We start from the raw sequence: 15,617 nt of genomic DNA on the forward strand, positions 1-15,617 counted from the left end.
GCAACTTGCCCAAGGTCCTGAAAACTTGGACCATAACCCACAAAGTGTCTCCTCCTCACTTGTTAATTACAATCCATTTACCCCCAGGACTCTTGCCGCAGTCCCACTCTGCGCCCAAACGTGTTCCAGGGGCTGCCGATCAGATGGGGAAGAAGGAAATCTCCAGCTATCATGGAGTTGACATTCAAGTGGAGAGGATGTCAAATAAGAAACAAACAAACAGGTCACAGACACAAAGCAAATGGTGATGAATACAGTACAAAGGATTAGAACAGAGTGTCTGGGTTGTGACTTTAGATCAGGTGGCCGCAGAATGACAATGTGAGAATAGCGTCCCACCATTACCCATGGAGCTCAAATGCCCACCTGCTAAATCAATAACTCTGTTAGCTGGACTGAATGGCCTCTAGAGCATCATCGTGCACAACACATCCTGTGGACAAAGGACTCGCTAGGCTAAGTTAGCGCTGTATAGGTCGGAATGAGTTAAAACCATTAACGTTAGCAGCAGTATCTGTAATTTACTGAGCTGTGCTGGGTGCTTAAAATGAATGATCTCTCGTGCTCATGATGACATTGCCAGTGCAGGTGTTAGTCTCAGCATTTAATCATTGGGGGAACTGGTGGCAGTGTTCACTGAGATTGAGAAATTTATCCCAAGGGAGGTGGCGAGGGCAGGTGGTAATGAGTTTGCAGGCCAGGAGAAAGCACTGTTTGGAATTTGCTGTGCTGCCCCCTTCCTCTCTCCAGATTGCCCCCCCCAACATCCCCCTCCCTCTTCTTCCCTAAGAGCTCTGTTCCCCTCCCAATATTTCAGAGACCTGAGCCCCACCTTCCTCTGTCACCCCCTCCCAGATGGGAAAGGCATCTGGCTTCCCAAAGTCAACTGGTTCCCTCCAACTTTCAGTAACCAGGTGCTCCCCAGCCTCTGGTGAATCAGCAACCAGGATCACAGGGCCTGGAGAGGGACTGGGGCAGAAGGATAGAATGCCCGAGGACTTCCCTCCCACCCATCCCACCCCCACCAGGAAACTTTAAAGCAGAAATGATATGCCCATTGGTATCATTTGTATTCTGAATTCTGGGACCTGCCCAAGATATCCTAGTAGATGAACAATGGAGTTTGTATTTGAGCCTGAACACTCTTCAGTCCTAAACTAATCCTCATTTTACTGTGCCGCACATGTCAAAAATATAAAGGGATTTTCTCAACGAGGGAAATTAGAATCAATACAAGCACCTTCTTTCCTTCTCCTGGTATCAAGAGCCTCCCAAGAAGGGCCACTTGGCCCAAACCCAAATGTTGTCTACCTCCAGGGCTGCATGGAATCACCAGTGTCTGATGATATAGGAAACAAAGGCAGAAGAAAAAGTATTAAATGTCCTTACTACCTACAGCCCACTGACGAGTCCTTGAAACAGGCAGAGTGATCTTCCTCTAGGACCTCAGCTGCCTTGATGTTAGTACTCTGCCAAGGGCAAAAGGCAATCTTAGCCCAACCCCCAGGATCCTGTAAGTTTATTTCAACATATAAAAATTCCTTTGGAAGCTTTCTTTGTCTCTACCCCCCAAGGTACATGTCAGCTATCATCCTCCAAGCATCTGGCCCACTGATATACATCTGAAAGGTCTCACAACTCAGGTTGTGTTAGACTGTACTAAATGACCTTTTCCTGACAGCAGCTAGCTCCCTCAAAACCTCCCTGGAAACCTTGCTTCCAAATTCCTTAGAGACTTATGCTATCCCCAACCGCTTCCCAACTTGAAAGTACATAATGCACCGTTCCTCACCAACCAGTGTGCCTCTTTCTGCCCATTGGTCCTGTCCCCATGCTCTAACAAAACCACCTATTTGCATCAAGGATGTCTCAAGAATTCTTTCCTGGCCATTAGCTTCAACCCCTAACATCTTTCATACATCTCCTGGGACAAGAAGGAACTAATGCCTGCCAGGCTGGTCCAAACTAGGGTCGTCATGCTGTCCTTGCCTTTGTGTCCATGATGCCCCTTGGGGTTGTGCAAGGCAGCCCTGACCCTAACCAAATCTGACCGAGGGGAGAGATTCCTAACCCAAAAGTCACCACTCCTCCAGGACTCACACTGCTGCTTCCCTTGGAAGTGTGTTGCAAAGGGAGAGAGAATAGGCCTTTCTCGAAGACTCGATTTTTGAGCCTGCATCCCATGTGTGGACGATCTTTACTGGTTGGTGTGAGACACTGATGGAAGAATTACAAAGATTCTCTTTTAGATGTGCAACCACACTTCCAATCTCAGGAAGTAAAAGAGTGTACGAGGAAGTGCCTTATAAACCACACAGGACCCTAGAATGTAGGGAATTGCTCACCGTTGGTAAAAGCTAGGCCAAAGAATAATTGTTCTGGCAGAAATTTTACCAGTAAGCTCTGTCTCTGCCTCTCTCCATTTTTCTATTAACTCAAAACACTATAATCAGGGGCACTCCGCATGTGGCCAGCCCTGAGGATAAGAGATGCTCTGACACACCCTCACCACTGAAGAGAGCCAAGGCAGTGAGAAAGGCAGCTGGTGCACAATTTCAGCACCAAGGGGTGAGTACTGGCATGGAGGGAAGCAGGGATGTTATGGAATTAACCTGAGCAGACTGAGAGAGTCAGAGAAGGCTTCCTGGAGGAGGTGGGCTCTCACTAGAGTGAACCACAGATAAAGGAAAGAGCCCGCTACCTAGAGCCCAACCACAGGAGACAATGGCGCATGAGAGCCTGCATGTGGTCGATGTGATGGAGTGTTGGGGGGGAGGGTGCTGATTTAGAAGGACAGGAAGGTGTAGTAAGAAAAAACAGGCAGGACCGAGCATTCCATTATGAGGAAGGCAAGCAGTTAGCAAATGTGCTTCGTGGAATCCTAGACCCCAGGTGCCTGGGAAAGAGGGGCTCCTTGGTCATACAGATTGGGAAATCCTCCTCGTCTTCGGCTTTCTTGGAGGGTCACTGAGTACATTAGTGCATTAACAGCTCTGAGAGGTCCTGCAGTGAGAGCCTGGTTTTTTGTTTTTAAGATTTTATTTATTTATTTGAAAGAGAGAGAATGAGAGAGAGCATGAGAGGGGAGAAAGTCAGAGGGAAAAGAAGATTCCCCGCAGAGCTGGGAGCCCGATGTGGGACTCGATCCTGGGACTCCGGGATCATGACCTGAGTCGAAGGCAGTGGCTTAACCAACTGAGCCACCCAGGGGCCCAAGTGAGAGCCTGTTTAACCGTAACTAACCCACCCTTCCCCAAATACATTTGTCCAGGAGAAATCGGATTCCTATAAGGGTCCAACTGAACACTCTGAAAAGTCTGCCAGAGCCTCTGGGGAGACTCTGAATGCCTTCTGAAGCACAAGAAGGACCTGGTTGGATTGGTGTATCCCTCATTAGCCCACTTCTAGACTTTCTCCCAATGTCACAATTACTGTAACATGTCACCCCTTATTGTCCTTACCTTCTTTATCCTTCTGGTGTCCCTCCCTTCTCACTTACTGCAGGCATTTCCCAAGCTCGGTTCAGGTGTCATATCCTCCAGAATGCTCCCCAGACCCACCCTCCCCTGACCCTCCCCTGATCCCTGAGTAGATGGCCACACTCAGTCCCTGGGGTGACTTGTGGCACAGAGACCACAACAACCACACAGGTTCCTTCCTTTCTAGGATGCTACTCAGCTTCCATCACTGACTCTGACTTCTCCTGCTCTTACGGAGGCTCCATTGTTAGCCTTCATCCCTTCTCAAGTTCAAATGCTGTCCTTGGACCAGATCTCCTATCCCTATGGTTTCAGCAACCCAACCAACAGATATGTACCTCCCACCAGAGGTCCCTTTCCAGTGGCAGACCTGGTTCAGATACCTGGTAGACAGCTTCTCCTGGATACCTGTGGGGCCCTACAAATCAGCACCTCCAAACCAGAATGCCCCTCCTCCTGCAATACAACTGTTCCTCTTCTGTCAGACAAACTCAGAACAGCAGTACCTGCACCTGCCCGGGGTGTATCCCGAGGGCTATGTGGACTTTGCTGTCTTCTCTCCATCCAGTCCTGACTTCAGATGCTACTTCCTAAAGGATGCTTTTCCTTCGTGTGCCCTTTCCCCACTGTTCTGCCTGACCAGGGTTTCCCCATTGCCCACGGGCACCACTGCAATAGCGCCATGACTTCGGTCTCTCACACCACCTTCCCCACTGCAGCAGAGCTGTTCGTCTAAAGCACAGATGTGTCCCGTCCTGCCCCTGCTTCTGACACCTGTGACTCCCCACTGCAGCCCTTCTGCCTCACGGGCTGTGCCCACTCACCTCTGGGACTCCTCTGCTCCCATCTTACTGCTGCCCATGCCTTGTTCCCTCTGCCTTTTATAAAAAAAATTGTTTAATTCAATTTAAGTAACATATAGTGTATTATTTGTTTCAGAAGTAGAATTTAGTGATTCACCATTTGCACATAACACCCAATGCTCATTACAACACTAACCTTCCCCAGTGTCCATCACTCAGTGACCCCATCCCTCCATTCCCCATCCCCTCCAGCAACCCTCAATTTGTTTCCTAAGATTAAGAGCCTCTTATGGTTTGTCTGCCTCTCTGGTTCTGTCCTGTTTTATTTTGTCCTCCCTTTCCCTATGAGCCTCGGCCTAGTTTCTTAAATTCCACATATCAGTGAGATCATATGATCATTGTCTTTCTTTGATTGATTTATTTTGCTTAGAATAATGCCCTCTAGTTCCATCCATGTCATTGCAAATGGCAAGATTTCATTTTTGATGGCTGCATAGTATTCCTGTGTGTGTGTGTGTGTGTCTGTGTGTGTAGCACATCTTCTTTATCCATTCATCTGTTGATGGACATCTAGGCTGTTTCCATAGTTTGGCTATTATAGACATTGCTGCTCTAAACATTGGGGTGCACATGCCCCTTCAAGTAGCTATGTTGCTTTGTATAAATACTTAGAAGTGTGATTGCTGGGTCATAGTGTAGCTCTATTTTCAACTTTTTTTTAAAGTTTTATTTATTTTTTTAATTTCTTTTCAGTGTACCAGAATTCATTGTTTATGCACCACACCCAGTGCTCCATGCAATATGTGCCCTCCTTAATACTCACCAACAGGCTCACCCAACCCCCCACCCGCCTCCCCTCCAAAACTGTCAGTTTGTTTCTCAGAGCCACGGTCTCTCATGGTTCATCTCCCCCTCCGATTTCCCCCAACTCACTTCTCCTCTCCATCTCCCCATGTCCTCCATGTTATTCCTTATGCTCCACAAGTAAGTGAAACCATATGATAATTGGCTCTCTCTGCTTGACTTATACTAGGGAGTATTATGCCTCCATCAGAAAGGATGAATACCCAACTTTTGTATCAACATGGACGGGACTGGAAGAGTGAAATAAGTCAAACAGAGAGAGTCCATTTTCATATTTTCAACTTCTTGAGGAACCTCCATACTGTTTTTCCAGAGTGGCTGCATCAGCTTGCATTCCCACCAGCAGTGTAGGAGGGTTCCCCTTTCTCCACATCCTCCCCAAATCTGTTGTTTCCAAACTTGTTAATTTTAGCCATTCTGACTGGTGTCAGGTGTTACCTCATCATGGTTTTGATTTGTATTTCCCTGATGCTGAGCGATGTTGAGCATTTTTCATGTGTCTGTTGGCCATCTGGATGTCTTCTTTGTAGAAATGTCTGTTCATGTCTTCTGCCGATTTCTTGACTGGATTCTTTGTTCTTTGGGTGTTGAGTTTGATAAGTTCTTTATAGATTTTGGATACTAGCCTTTATCTGATATGTCATTTGCAAATATTTTCTAGCATTCAATGGGTTGCCTTTTAGTTTTGTTGACTGTTTCATTTGCTGTGCAAAAGCCTTTTATCTTGATGAAGTCCCAATAGTTCATTTTTGCTTTTGTTTCTCTTATGCTGAATGCCTTTCCATCTTAGGGATAGAAGGCAAAATTCTGCCCCATCACCCAGAGTGGCTTCTGGGATCTCCACTTGAGACTGATCCAAAGAGTTGCTCAGGCCTTGACGGCCAAGCCCAGCCCCTAGGCAGGAATACCAGCCACCGCCCCTATAGCTGACTGGCTCCCACTGTGACTGCTGCTGGCCGAACATCATGAAAGCCCCAAACCTATAAAGTTTGAGCAGGATCAAAAGCCCCTGAAAGACAGGCAAGTAATAATGCCAACAACCAAGGATGGACTATAGCTGGCTCTAGAGTGCAAAGAACTTCATCAAAATGAAAATAGGTTTGCTGAGGAAAGTCTGGCCTGAGGCAAAGAGAGGCTGTGCCCACCTGCTGTTAAAAAAGTGAGCATGAAAGCCAGAATTCGAGTCCCTGCTCTGGCCAGGCACTGCGACAGCCCAGATTCTGCCTGACCAAAGACAGAGCCTAGGGGCCAGGGCACCTCCCACAGCCGGTGAGTTTTCACCACAGTTCGTTCTTGGTTTTGAGCTACCCAGCTGCTGGAGGCAGGGTATGGTAGAATGGACAAGGGAAGAAGGAAGAAATAGGCAGAGTGGGGCTCAAAGAAGTCTCTGGGGTCCTACCTCGCTCACGGGACAATGAAGCTCTGGAAGGATATCATTCCAGAGCCCAGAGAATAACAAGAAGCATGTACAGCCTTTCCACATAAAACCGTCCTGGCTACCGACAGCTGGCCAAGGATTTGGGCGATCGTGGATGCTAGCCAAGTCTCCTGTCAAACCTCAGGCTGACTCAAGACAGCCCGACCCTTGCACTCTAATGAGAGCAGTGAGATCCCAGCACATCACATCTGCTAGCTTGTGGAGTCTCAAGCAGTCATTCAAGGCGACGGGGGTCCATCACGCACAGATGCTCTGCACTGGGAATGCAAGAGGGCAAGGGGCGAGGGGCATGGGGCCACCTACGGAAGAGCTCAGACCAGCTGATAAACAGACAAGCAAGGTCTGTGACAAATGTCGAAACAGGCTCTGGAAGCTCAAATGAGAGGCAGCTAGCCCAGCAGCCACAGGGAAGGTGATGGAGATCAGGGATGACTTCCTAGAGGAAGAGGCACCTCAGCTGAACCTTGAAGCCAAGTAGGAATGTGTAAGATAAATAAGGGAGAAAGGATGTCCTAGAAGACAGAATGAACAGAGGCATGGGAGCACGAAACATCGGGGTGGGTTCTGGGCGTTCTCAGCACTCCCCTGTGGCTGCAGCCCAAGGAGGAGAAGGAGAGGGCAGGTGAGCAAGGCCAGGCGGATGCAGAGGTCAAGAACGTGGGGGGAGAGGACCTTGCCTGAATGTGGTCCCTCGTGAACCTGCTGCCACTTCTTTTCCAGAGTCATGATATTTCTCCCCTCCGTCCACAACAAAAAGCAGAATGCCACTTAGGTTTTGGGTTATTTGGAGCAAGAGGGTTGATTTTTCTGTCCCCAGAGCCAAGCACTGAAGCCCTAACAGCACGTATACATCTAAACAAGCCGGGCAGGTGGAGGTCAGGCAGCTAAAAACAGGTTTGGGAAGGAAGAGCAGGAAGAAGTTGATGCTCTTGGTCCCTTCCAGTCTTTAAGAATCTTAAAAGCCCCTCAGATGTTTCTCCAGCCAGTGAGAACATCTCCCAAAAAGCTATTTTGAGTCAAGCCCATCCTCTTAAGTGGCTCTCGCCAGCCTGAAAGCAGGACAGCCGAGGGCCATTTTCCTGGCTTTTGAGAGAAGTATCACAAAGTGATGAGAAAGCCCATTTTCGGGGAAGGGGGAGGTCCTGTGCATCTGGGCGCAGAATTGGGGAGACCCACTTCTGCCTCCCTCACACACACATGCAAGCATTACCCAGGAGGGAAGGGAGCCTTCTCCACTATTCGCTCTCCCAGAAAACCCAGTGCAGCCCGACCAGACGAGGAGGATGGGAAGAATTTAAACTGTGCCAAGTGTCCTTAGCCACTGAGCCCAGAGCTCTCTGTGTGTTCCCTCATTTGGAACACAGTACTGCAGGGCAGCCTCTGGAGGTGGACAGCCTGAAGTCAAGTGCAGGCTCTACCACCCCGTGGGCCTTATATCAGGCACTTTCCCTCCTTTGCCTCAGTGTTCCCCAGCTGTAAAATGGGCGTGATGGTACCTACTTGTAGGACTTCAGTGAGACTGCAGTAAATTAATGAATGCCAACCTCCCAGAACAGTGCCCAGCACTTAAGAAACACACAGTGATTGTTGGCAATTACTATTACTAGGTCATCAGTAAGACGAAGCAGAAGTTCCCTTATTAGAAGCAGCTCTGCTTTCCCGCCCCTCCCTGCTGGGAAGGGTTTCCTTGGCCAGGTGAGCGCAGGAGAGACCATCGGACTTTGATTAACCAATGAGACCGGGGTGGCAATGACCTGCAACCCTTCTGGGCAGAAGCTTAAAGAAGCAGCTCGTGGTTCACCATCTTTCTCTTGTCCCTCCCACCACAAAATCAGCAGTGTCCCCAAGAGAGGTCGGCCCTGCAGCCTGGGTTCTGGAGTGATCCTGCAGCACGAGCAAGAACTAAACCTTCACTGCTGAGAGCCGCTGAGGTTCAGAGATTGGTCATCACCGCAAAACAACCCAGCCTGGCCTAGCTGGTTGGGTATATTAATTAAGTCAATAAGGTGGAAATGAGAAGCGATCCATATGTTACAACTAGTGTATTCTTTTTTTTTTTCAGCATAACAGTATTTATTGTTTTTGCACGATACCCAGTGCTCCATGCAATACGTGCCCTCCCTATTACCCACCACCTGCTTCCCCCAACCTCCCACCCCCCGCCCCTTCAAAACCCTCAGGTTCTTTTTCAGAGTCCACAGTCTCTCATGGTTCATCTCCCCTTCCAATTTCCCTCAACTCCCTTCTCCTCTCCATCTCCCCATGTCTTCCATGTTATTTGTTATGCTCTACAAATAAGTGAAACCATATGATACTTGGCTCTCTCTGCTTGACTTATTTCACTCAGCATAATCTCTTCCAGTCCCGTCCATGTTGCTACAAAAGTTGGGTATTCATCCTTTCTGATGGAGGCATAATACTCCATCGTGTATATGGACCACATCTTCCTTATCCATTCATCCGTTGAAGGGCATCTTGGTTCTTTCCACAGTTTGGCAACTGTGGCCATTGCTGCTATGAACATTGGGGTACAGATGGCCCTTCTTTTGACTACATCTGTATCTTTGGGGTAAATACCCAGCAGTGCAATTGCAGGGTCATAGGGAAGCTCTATTCTTAATTTCTTCAGGAATCTCCACACTGTTCTCCAAAGTGGCTGCACCAACTTGCATTCCCACCAACAGTGTAAGAGGGTTCCCCTTTCTCCACATCCTCTCCAACACACGTTGTTTCCTGTCTTGCTAATTTTGGCCATTCTGACTGGTGTCAGGTGGTATCTCAATGCGGTTTTGACTTGAATCTCCCTGATGGCTAGTGATGATGAACATTTTTTCATGTGTCTGATAGCCATTTGTATGTCTTCATTGGAAAAGTGTCTGTTCATATCGTCTGCCCATTTTTTGATATGATTATCTGTTTTGTGTGTGTTGAGTTTGAGGAGTTCTTTATAGATCCTGGATATCAACCTTTTGTCTGTACTGTCATTTGCAAATATCTTCTCCCATTCCGTGGGTTGCCTTTTTGTTTTGTTGACTGTTTCCTTTGCTGTGCAGAAGCTTTTGACCTTGATGAAGTCCCAAAAGTTCATTTTCACTTTTGTTTCCTTTGCCTTTGGAGACATATCTTGAAAGAAGTTGCTGTGGCTGATATTGAAGAGGTTACTGCCTATGTTCTCCTCTAGGATTCTGATGGATTCCTGTCTCACATTGAGGACTTTTATCCATTTCGAGTTTATCTTTGTGTACAGTGTAAGAGAATGGTCGAGTTTCATTCTTCTACATATAGCTGTCCAGTTTTCCCAGCACCATTTTTTGAAGAGACTGTCTTTTTGCCACTGTATATTTTTTCCTGTTTTGTCGAAGAATATTTGACCATAGAGTCGAGGGTCCATATCTGGGCTCTCTACTCTGTTCCAACAACTAGTGTATTCTTAAAATACACTTCATTCACCTTTTTTACAGAAGTCAAGAGCATTCCTTTCAGCGTCATTTGGTTGATGGGACCTCCATTTCGTCTCTCATGAGCCCACCTCTGACCCTCTAAACTGGAATAGGAGCTTGGAGACCTTCTGCAGCAATCTGAATACGGACTTTTTAGATTTTTCCTAGTTTTAAAAAATAGTCTACAATTGTCTCTTCCACATTAATTTGACAGAAACTCTTTCAGCAGCTCAAACTTTCAGAGCTTTCTAATTTTTAATTTTAATTTAATTTAAAATTAAAATTTAATTTAATTTAAATTTAAATTTTTAATTTTAATTTTTTAAAAATTACTATGACAACTGGAATAAAGGAATATAAATGTAGATACAGGACTCTGTTAAGGCAGTCCTAGAAACTACTCCAACTGAAGGGTCCTCTTTCCCCGCCCAGGGCCGGCCACCACGTGACAGCAGTCCTCCTAAACACAAAACTGTGTGTGTTGTCAAAGGATTTTGATAACCACAGTCCTGTCTGTTCATCACACGGAGGTCCCAGAGATGGGACTGTTGCCATTTTACAGTAGACGAAACTGAGGCCAGGGGAAGTGACTTTTCAAGATAAGAGTAAGGACTGACAGTTACTGGGTATGAGGCTTCCATAATTCACAGCCCAAAAAATAAAAATAAAAAATTACCCATGTAATTACAAAAAACTCTTAGTATGAAAATGAGGCCAGCCATTGCAGCAGATGCGACCTTGAGGTTGAGAAGCCCAAGGACACCGGAAGATCAAGTCCTCAGTAGACGCAGGGACAAGACAGCATCAGTAGACCCTGCCATCCGTGCCCAGGAAGACCAGGAGGCACACAGCCATCAGGGCCCGCGTTGGGCTGGGCAGATATTGGGGGCCCCATCCCGGAGAGTAGAATGCTTCCTGCAGATACCCTGGTTCTGCACCTCAAACCACCCCCCCCACACCGTAGCTTCCAGAACACTGGTTTCCTGTGGAATTTCACTCTACTTTTGGAAAATCTTTTTTTTTCCTATTTTCTTCCCAAGAAAATCATCAAATAAACTCCATTTCAGGGACTGCAGGTCTTCCTCAGCCTTCCTTCCTTCCACGCTTCCTTCCTTCCTTTCTGCATGTAGAATGAGGAGGCTCAGAGGTCAATTCCAATCTCAAAAAATATAGGGCTTGGAGCCCCAGCAGAAGGGCAATGCTCTGAAAAACGTCCTGGGTGTTTTACTGCTTTATTCCAAGAAGCAAGAACCACACCACGATCCTTTCAGACACACACCCCTCTCTCTCGTCTGAACTATGAGTGCTTAGAGTCTCCCATTTCTCAGGCGGAGCCCACCTTTCTTCCCTTCTCCCCATCCTGCCCGCAGGAAGGATGTAGTACCTACTAACTTAATAGAGTCCACGATTTAACAAAGACCATGACAGCTGCACACTTGCTCTGGTCCTAGCTCTGACTTCTGGTTGGCATTTGTGTCTTGGGCCTTCTACTGGCTGGAGATGAGAAGCAGCTGAGCCTTCCACCCCTCAAAGCCCTCCAATTTTCCAGGGCTCTCTATTCCTGCTCAAACCTGCTTAGAGATTTGCCCGTTCTGGGCTCATGGACCAGGGGGTCATGGGGCAGACATTCTGCTTCTCAGCCTGCAGCCCCACAAACTCCCTCAGTAGGTCCTCCGCCTTCCCCATTAGTCAGATGGCAACTATTTGCCAACGATTTCTCTGCTGCATGACACACGTCGGGATCTCGCCCACCTCCAGTGACAGCCGATGCCACAGACTCCACTCCTGCAGGATGAAGCTCTGCGTTCCTGGTACGGTAATACAATATTCAGAATCCTCTGTGGGTGGTGTTCTTCCCGCTGAAAACTCCTGGTGTATGAGGGAAACGTACTTGGATTTAGTGGCTTGGGTTGTTACTCTGGTTAAAGCAAGGTGGGGTGATGAGAAGAGAGATTCTGGCCCTGAGTCTTCTGTGATGACATCACTGTGGCATCTACTAGGCCCAGAGGCTTATACGTGTTAGCTCCAACTGTCACAGAATCGATGTCCTCCTCCCCACCTTCCAGAAGGGAAACCTTGGGCCCGACCACCAGGGACCTGGCTCAGAATCGTGTATATTTTAAGTGATCCAGCCTGATTTAGAACAAAGTCTCAGGTCTCCAGGCCCCGGGCCTTTTGGTAACTATCCGACTTCAACAACTAGCTTCCCTCCTGTGATCTGCAAGTTTTTCCGTCTATAATACTGGATAGTTACACTAGAAAATCCCCAAGGTCTCCTTTCTCTCAGGAGTTCTTTTTCTCCTGAAGATAAGAGTAACAAGGCTCCTCTGCTGTTAGTACTTTCCCATTCACAAGCCCATTCATTAAGTCTGATCGCTGCAGCCAGAGCCTTCCACGGAATAAGAGATTGACAGCCCGGGGGAGGAAACAGCCCTCTTTACATGATGATTCCCACTATGATTTGGCTATAAATAACCCATGAGGAAAATGAGGCTTCTCAGCAGGCTCTGATTGTAGTGGGTGTTGGGATGCATGACTGTGACCTCACAGATGCTCTAAACTGACGGGGAGGCTGCCGCTGCTGATTCCGCAGGGCCGGTGCTCCTGGCTGAGAGGAGTGTTTACGTGAAGGGCTAAAGCCGGCTGATAGAATGCAGCAAGTACAACTAACACATCAGGACACAACACAAGATCGTGGTCTTAGATGGCCACTGTTCACTGACTACCCAAGGGAGCTCCGGCAACACCCCCTGCACCTGCATCCCTGAGACATGCCAATGTGTGGGTTCACCGACCCGTCCTGCCTGAAATCCCTCCCAAGACCAGAGCAGGGATAGGGACCAGCAGAAGCCTCATCCACTCCCCTTCCTGGGCTCTCAGCAGCCCCTCCTGACCCAGCCATCCATACATCCATTCCACATACTTTTGTTCAAGCCCCGCTTAGCACCCGTCCCTGGGCAGGCACTGTGGGGGCCATGGAGGTGAAACTGGAGAACACAGGCTCTCTGGGAACAGGGACATCCAGGATATACATGCATATAAAGAGTAACAAGGGGGACAGCACCTGCAGAATGTGCCCAGCACTGTGGACAGACCAAGCAAGCAAAACTCCCAAGAATCGAAGATGTTTCCCGGGAGGGAATGATGGGCTAGAGGATGTGGAAAGCAGCTTCTGGACAATTCAGGGGACCAGCAGTTGATAACTTAAATCTGCCCTTCAGATGGCTGGAGTCATCAGCCCAGCTGGGAAGGTCTAGGCTTGCAGATGTGTCTGCTGGAGCTCACTTGCATGCAGACCGGACTCCTGCCAGGATCAGAAGTTTCAGCCAGTCCTCATCGTGGTCCTGCTGTCCCTGCCTTCATACTTGAGTTCATGGCTGTCATGCCAAGAACACAGAACTGGGGTAGTCGCACCAAGTTATGGTTCTGGGCTCTGCCATTTTCTGGCTATGGGACCAAAGTGACTTAGCTCCCTGAGTCTCAGGGCCCTGATATCACCAACCCCATTTTATACCTGGTTTATAGAATGATACCTGGTTTATAGAAATATGGGAATTAAAATAGTTCTTGCTGGCCCCTAGAAGGGGTTAAGTTCTCTTGGGGGCCTCCCGTGGCCTCCCGTGCCAGCTGTTATTGGTGTAGTGACAGTGTCCTTGAGGGCAGGTCACTGACTCACCTCTGAATCTTTGGAGCTTGAGACACTTCCTGGGAGCTCTTGGGCACCCAGGCAATGTTACTGTGGGAGACTGTATTCTTGTAGACTGTATTATTGCTTGGCACTAGCTCCCCTGCTCCCACGTTCCCCACCCCCACCCCAGCTGTTCTGGGTTTGGCTGTGTGACATGCTTTGGCTACTGGTGTGTGAGTCAGCTTAGCAAGGGCCACATCCCCAAAGAAGCATCCAACGTCCTTCCTTGCTTGGTTGGACATGGCCTCGTAAGATCCTGTCTTCCAGAAGGCCATGAACATGTCTCAAACAACTGCTGCTCTTTTCCTGGGTCTACTAGTGACAGCCAAGTGAGGCAGGCATGAACCCAACTCACAGCCAGGACTCAGGCTCATCCGCATCCAGGAAAGCCCTGTAGAGCCCACAGAGCCGGGCTCCCTGATGAGTGTGAGAAGTAACTATTGGTTAGCACTGAGATTTGGGGATTGTTTGTTATACAGCATAATCACAACAAAGCCTAACACATCATAAAAGTTAACTCAGTAGTAAGAGTGTGCAGGTATTTTTCTAAGGGCTTTATACAGAGTGTCCCATCAAATCTCTATGGGATTCCATGGCGTGGTACTATAATTATCTCCCTCAACAAATAGGAGGACTTGGGCACGCATTATCCCTAGGGTCATATAGTAAGTGGGAGCAGAGGAATTCCGAAACAAGCACTCCAGCTCCAGGGCCTGAGTGCCATAACACCTCTGCCATACTGCCTCCCACAGGAGTTGATGAATTAATAAATTAATCTGCATGTGGGTCAGCCTGGGGCTTTGCCTTGTACCCCAGCCCTGCAGTTGTGACTTCTGCTGCCCTTCCTGTATTATGCTGGTTAGACACCCCACTCCCTGAGCCCCATTTGCCAACACAGTGCCAGGGTCTTGCCTCCTGGTGACGGAGCTCCTGAACAACCGCACTGGATCCTCAAGAAGAGAGTCTATGTCTAGACTCTCAGATCCCATAATGGGAAACTGCAGCACCAGCTACTGGATTGCTGGCCATCCACCTTACCCCTGAACTTCCAGAATGAGTCTCTAGACTTGCCCAGTTCTCACTGTACCACGTTCACCTGTTAGCCATTCAGAGACTATATCAGGTTCTCCAAAGAAACAGAACCAGTATCATAAATATATATGAAATGAGATTTGTTAGAAGGAATTGGTTCATGCAGTTATGGAGACTAAAGAATCCCCAGATCTGTAGCCAGCAAGCTAGAGATAGGCATGAGACCCAATTAGCACACAGCCTTCAATCTGATGGGAAGTATTTAAAAAAACTGAATTAGCAGTGGAATTGACCACTCCAGGAAAATACACCATTCCTGGGTCGTCTGAGATACGCTCACAGATTTCTTATCCGTCAGATAAGTGATAAATCCAAATTACCAGTTTTTAATCTGATTCATAATAAATATTGCTGATAGAAGTCATCAATAAATAACAAAACTGACAATCACACAATTACGTGGTAAATTGTTAAAAATCACACCGTTCTCCCCAGAGAACACAATGGCAGAAGGTATCGATGAAGTCCGATATGGAGGAAAGACACTGATCAATAAATTCATATCTTCACTGTGAAGTTTTTCAAGGAAATAATTGATTCCATAAAAATAAAGTTAGTAAGATTAAAACAAGAATATGGAAAGTAACACTCTAAATGGCTTCCTTGCACCAAAGAGAAAAACAATCAATGCATTTAATATGTTCAGTGTATTTTCCTCTAGAAAATATTTGTTAGGGAAAAATGTGTTGATGTTGATAGACTTATGGTTAAAAGGTTTGTTTCCAGAGCCACAGAACCATCATCAGTGTCCAGCGGTAGGGACAAAAACATCTGCTCACCTTTGCTCTTTTGCAAATGCTCCTCCCTCCTCCC

This window comes from Meles meles, chromosome 2 (assembly GCF_922984935.1).
Source record: "Meles meles chromosome 2, mMelMel3.1 paternal haplotype, whole genome shotgun sequence".
Taxonomy (NCBI): Eukaryota; Metazoa; Chordata; class Mammalia; order Carnivora; family Mustelidae; genus Meles; species Meles meles.